Source organism: Chelonoidis abingdonii, chromosome 14 (genome assembly GCF_003597395.2).
Source record: "Chelonoidis abingdonii isolate Lonesome George chromosome 14, CheloAbing_2.0, whole genome shotgun sequence".
Classification (NCBI taxonomy): domain Eukaryota; kingdom Metazoa; phylum Chordata; order Testudines; family Testudinidae; genus Chelonoidis; species Chelonoidis abingdonii.
Window position 1 is genome coordinate 21,878,622 of NC_133782.1, and position 6,485 is coordinate 21,885,106.

Here is a 6,485-nt window from a genome sequence, read left to right on the forward strand (position 1 = left end):
AGCATATTTCCTTCTAATCGGTTTTACAGCTCTTTTAAAGTAATATGTCAGATCATTTTCTCCATATACATAGTTAATGAAAGTAACCCTACAAATTCATTTTAAATAGATGGAAGTTGTTATAACCCTGATCTGGAATTTATTACGTTCATTACAATCCTGCTGAAGTAGGTAATGTAATGGACTATTACTTTTATTATCTTTTTAATTCCTCAAAATTATTAGGAACTGACTAATATTTGGCATCACCCTGTTAATGTTTAAACAGAAATTGATACCTTCATTCATCTCACATTTTATTTATTTATTTTCCCCAGGAGAACAACTTGTGAAGTTTTGGGGGCTTTTTTCCCCCAATTTTGATGAGCCCAAAAGATTTTTTATAATAATACAATAATTTTATTAAAAAGACAGTTATTTTAGTAGACCATAAGAACACGATGAAGAATTATTTTAGTATCTTCTGAATCCTGGGGTGAAATCCTGCCCCTGTTGACTTCAGGGGGCCAAGATTTCACCTTATAACTGGAAGCCTTTTACTCCTATTCCTTGATTCCCCATCACAGTGAACGTAGTGTTTTATAATCCTCCCTTTATGCCAAAACAGTTTTTTATAATAAATCCTATGTTAAGAATGGGATTCCTTAAGATTTTCATGGGATGCATAAAATCTGCACAAGAAACCTTTAAACTCTACTAAATGTTATTTAATGAACATGAACTGCTCAGTCATATCCCTTTACAAGATGCAGGGACCTAGTCAGTCCCAGCTTAATTCACAACGGATACTGTAATTGCTTGCAAAATATACGTGGTCTCATTCTGATCTCAGTTACCCCAGTTTTACTATAGTGTTAACTCCACTGACCTGGTAGATTTGATTTTACACTGGAGTAACAGGCGTATAATTTCCTTGTGAAACAAGAAAAATGTCCATTGTGTGTATCACAGAGCACTTATTTCACCAAGGCTTTTACAGAACTCCCACATTAGAAATCAATGAAGTACACAGATATGCACAATCCTGCATCTTTAGTTCTTGATTCTAGAACTCGTAAAATTATAAAGATGCAGCTCAATGGTGCTAATATCTACAAAATGCAAAACATTCTGGTATTAGACTAGCTAATACTAACCCTAATAAGTAAACCAGAGTCTATAAAATCAAAGATCTCCCTAAGCAATGGCCATTTTGCAAGATTTTTTGAGGTGACAGGGAACTTTATTTCTCCAAAGATGCTGTTATCTAAGTGGCTAGTTAGTGTTCAGCAACAAACTAAAACTTAGAACTGTGACAGCATAACTTTTTTATTGTCTATGGGCTTGATCCTATATCACAAAATCAATGGGAGTTTTGTCACTGATGCCAGTGGGAGCAGGATCAAGTCATAGGTGAATTGTCGTTTTGTCAATGGTCTGATATTAGAAAACACAAATGTATGATATATGTATCTGACTTGATGCATGTTTAAAGAATGGTGTTTATAAAATGCCACATATTTCAGTATATTCAATATAATTTTCCAAAGCACCTAAATAATTTAGGAGCCTAACTCTCATTTTCCAAGGTTACTTATATTTTTAAAGGTATTTAGGCACTGAAAGCTGCGGATAAGCACCTAATAGGATTTTTAAAAGGTACCTAGGAACCTAACTCCTACTGAAATGCTTCTGAGTGAATGCAGAAACAATGTCTTTGTTCCAGAACTGTGTTCCATCATATGGACAGTATTAATATGCTGGTTCAGAGAAGTAAGAAATTTGGGAGACAGGAGAAAGAAGCTATATATGCCATGTGGTGAATAAAATTTAAGGACAGACAAGTATTGTTAGAGGACCTTATTGTGTTTAAAAATCATACATCACCATGTCTATGTTACTAATAACCACTCTGATTACTAATGTTGATATTGACTTTTTGCCATTTAATGCTGCTTATTTTGCTATTATTCTGTCACTCTGTTTAGATGATCAAAACAGACTAGCCAGAACCACTTTCTGGTTCCACCCCATTTAAGGTGCTTTTGAAAATCCTACTAGGTGCCCATCTGGATCTTTAGGTGCCTAAATACCTTTGAAAATCTGGCCCGTAGGTGCTTTTGAAAAATGTATGCATTATGCATATCTTTAGTGCTGAGAAAAGTTGTTTTAATATTTTCATCTCAGTTCCTCACCTTGTAAGTATTAATATTTACTACTGAGTCAAGGCCAGAAATAAGAATCAAGATCACAAGCAGTTTTCTGATTTTCTTCTGTGCTAAAATTGGATTTTGTAGATGAGTGCAAGTCACAGCAGAGAAAAGTTTCTCTGGATAGTAGCTTTAAAAACAGTTACAGATTCCTATTGTTAATATGTAGTTGACAAGAAAAGCTCATAATTGCTAGTATAACAAAAGAACTAAGAAGAAGATTCATGGTATGTTTTTAAAGCATGGTATCTTTTAATTGGATAAAAAATGAAAAATATAAACATTTAGAATCAGCCTTGGAAGAAAACTGAAAACAACATTTTATGGGAATTGACTGCAAAATGAATATTAGATAAGGTGTTTTCATAGGCATAAAGCTCTCCAGGACAAACTAAAAACATTGAAAGAGAAACACTTGATGGCAATAGAAAACGTGATTGTGCTCCTTCATTTGAAGGTTTTTTATTACACTAAAATATCTGAACTGTGCAAACATTTTACGTGCAATTGTTTATACACCCAACTACATTTTATATAGAGATATATTTGCCCGTTATTCTCATCATCATATCTCCATTGACTTCAATCTGTGCTCTGCCAATTTACATCCGTGGAGAATCTGTTCCATACAATGAATACCTTATGGTATTTATTAGGAGTTGAATTTTAAGCATTTTTAGCCTTAAAAGCTCCCTAAAATATCAATTACAAATTTTAATTTTCTAAATTGAACCTGATGTAGCTATTTGGCCAGAATAACTGCTAAATCATACAAGCGATGTTAACCCCAACCTCTTTTTATATTTTTATATTGTGGCCAGGCATCTCTAAAAGTATGTGGCAGAAGGAAAATGTTGCATATTATGTCACTTCTGTGGCCCTAAATAAATACATAAATAAATAAATAAATAAGCTTTCCATTGCCCTTTTGTCCCTTTATTCATGGTAAAAAAATATAGAGGGTTAACAGGAAAAATAATTTTTTTCAGTTACAGGTTAGGACAAATAATTTCTAGTTTTGCATTTTACAATTTGCTGCTGAGACAGAGAGAAAGGGACCAGCAAAAAAGAATCCCTTTTTTTGTAGTCCAAATACTGCTTTAATAGGACTGAAAGTCTCTCTCTCTTTCTCTCACATTTTCCCTTTATAGCCCTACAGCAAATAAATGGAGGTGTCAGCCCAACACTCTTGTAGGTTTAAACTGAATGGAAGCGTCCTTTTGAAAAGCTTGTTCTGTCTGACAGTCCTGAATGTGCTCCTATTCCAATTCCTTTGAACACCCATCTTTTCTGTGTTGGTACTCTGCTGACATGGCTTTTCGGTTAGTTAAAGATTAACAGAATCCTGCAGAATGACAGGACTTTGTGATAACTTAATTGCACAATACACAGTTGTTCCTATGCAAATTGGAGTATAATTGGACACTAAGAAATTACTTATCCTGCTGAAGGATGGCAAAGTGGATTTTGGACATCTATAAGGAATAATAATCTATTACCTTTTATTACACTTCAAAAATAGTTTGCAGTTTTATGATGAGTGTTAGACATGCATTTAATTACATTAAAGTATTTGATTATGTACATTAAATATAAGGTCTGAAAGCTCTAACAGCTCCTTAGCTTTAAGTGTATTTTAACTGCAGACACTGAAATTAACATGACAATGCATGAGCTATAGTAATATCTTCATAACTTCTGAAGTGTAATTGACATACCTTTCAAAGGCCTATGGGTATTTACAAGCCCAGGAAAACAAAGGAGAAACTCATTTAATCCATTTTGGTTTTTAATTAGGATTTGGTAACAGCTGTACAGAATTCCAGACCTCATTAATGGCATCAAAACAAACATCATAGACAACAAAGGGAGATGATGTTAGCACCACAAAGGGGCTTATAACTGGGCAATTATTGAAGTCTGGAGTAAAGGTGCATTGCTAAGAGTGGGTTCTAAAAGGAGAGGCTAATAGTGAAAGTGGTATGTGATGGCAGGAAATAAGAGTGTCATATACTCCACTGGGTGAAACTATTAACATAAGGAATCATAAACCAAAGTACAAGAGCTAAGCTCTATCTCGCCTATCTAAAGGCTGCATTTACAGTACGGTACATGCTTCCCTTCGAGTGTTTTGCCACAGACTCTTAACACTTCTAGAATCCTTAAGCACAACAGAATGGAAACGGTATTGGAACAGAAAAAAGCCTCTTGAAATGAACTGTACACAGTCCGTTGTGTTGGCATGATTGATACTGGAGCATGTAGGTGTAATGAAAGTGATGCTGTCTCCTCTGCACCTGTGATTTATTGAGTACAAATTTAAGATGAGAAAAGGCCCCATAGAAGGAGCTGCATCTTCCCCCTCAAAGAGAGGATGGTCATCCATCACCAGCCATTGCAAAAGGCCCAACAGTGAGCGGCTCATCAGATGAGCCAATAGTCTCTTTGTTGGGATTCCTAACAAGTGTTGGATCAGCAAAAGTCTATTTAGACTGGTGGACCTTTCAGGACCAATTTGTAGTGGGTCACTGATTCTGCTAGTGTATTATCTTCTTTACTACTAGAACCAGTTGGGCAAGCAGCAAAGATTAATGATTTTAGCTGCTGACTCTTTGTGGCAATCTACTGACTCTGGACCAAAGATTAAGATTATTTTTTGCCTTGCCAGAAAGGACACACTGATATACAAGATTTGCTGACTTTCATACAAATGCAAGAATAATGGGCACCTTAGCTGCCACTGTAATGCCAGGAAGAGCGTTTTGCTGGCATGCAGCAAAAGGCAAGAGGTTAGTTATCACAAGGTACACATAAAAACCAAAGCTGACAACAGGTTTCATCCTCACTGGGCTGGCGAAGATGCATAATGTCACAGCATGGCAATGTCCCCAGTCCCCGTCAATAGGGGGTGCTAAGATCTGTTGTGGCAGGTAGGAAGAGGATGAGCTGTAGTTCCCTGGGGGTGCACCTGTTGGAGGAGAGGCTGTTTTTTAGGAAGGGCAGTATTTCTAGGTTCTAGTGTTTCATTCTTTAGGGGAAGGTGGGAGAGTTCAAGGCACAGGCCCTGGTCATTACTCTGAAGCTGTGTATTGTTTATTGATAGCATGAGCAACATATGATCCATCACATGATGCCTGATCCAGTGCCAGGGGCTTCTACAGATACAGGGCCACCTTAAACCTCAGATTTTCATGGCAGCATCAGAACTTCTTGGAGCATGTAATGATACCAAGGGGCATTAATAATCCCTTGGAGAGTCTTTTGGAGTCATTGCTCTCCCAAGGTAGTTTATATGTCCAGCGTATGTATGAGCGTAGTGAGAATAGCAACCAGTAAACTGTTGTGGCTACAAACAACAGGAAGTCCTGCTTTTCAGGAGTTATAACAAGTAGTTTTGCCCTGCACTGATAATTCTCATAAGAATTTCAGAGAAAACAGATAAAGGGTGGACAGGTTTGGCTGTTTTTATGTGAAGAGTTTGGTAGGTTTTCTTTCGGTTGCTGTTTCAGACTTTAAGCACCTGTCAGTACCCACCCCACCCCAAACTCTGTCATGCTTTGTGAAGCCAAAATAGTCAGCCCATGCCCTAGGGCCTCATCCAGTAAGATGTCAAGCACCTTCTAAAAAGGGCATGCCATCAACAACTATTAAAGTTACTGGGAGGGTTGTGGCACCTTGCAGGATCAGGTCCCTAAGCAGGAATAAACTACCCATGAGCAATTTGGAAAATAAAATTAAAAATGACCAGTTACTCCATGTATGGGAGTGGGTGGCACAAAGTGCATTTCTGAGAACTCTGAGCCAAGTTGTCTATGATAATGCCCACTACATACTCGGCACTATCCAAATGCTCCAGGAGGATGACCACATCTCACAATCTAAGGACAGACAAGTGGACACATGTTTGGGGAACAGGATCAACAATAGGCAAATTATATGCAAGTCACTATGATTCACTGTAAGCAGCATGTCCAACGTGGGTTCGTCAGAGGGATCTAAATGCAGACGGCGTAGGGGTTTTATGGATGAGCTATGGGAAGTTTTGTACTCCCTTAAAGCCTGCACAGCCCCAGTTAAGTTAAGAGAGTTGCTCAGGAGTGTAAAAGGGAAACACTGAATTTGTCCATGTATTAGGAAATAAGACAATTCATGATAGTGAGCAAATATACATTAATCAAGAATCTAGTTTTTAAGAAAAGAATTCTATAGCTGCCCTAATAAAAGTGGCCTAATTGTTTCAATAACTGCTTCCTAGATTACAGGGGCCTTTTCTCCTCTGTCGTCTTTGTTCCTGGG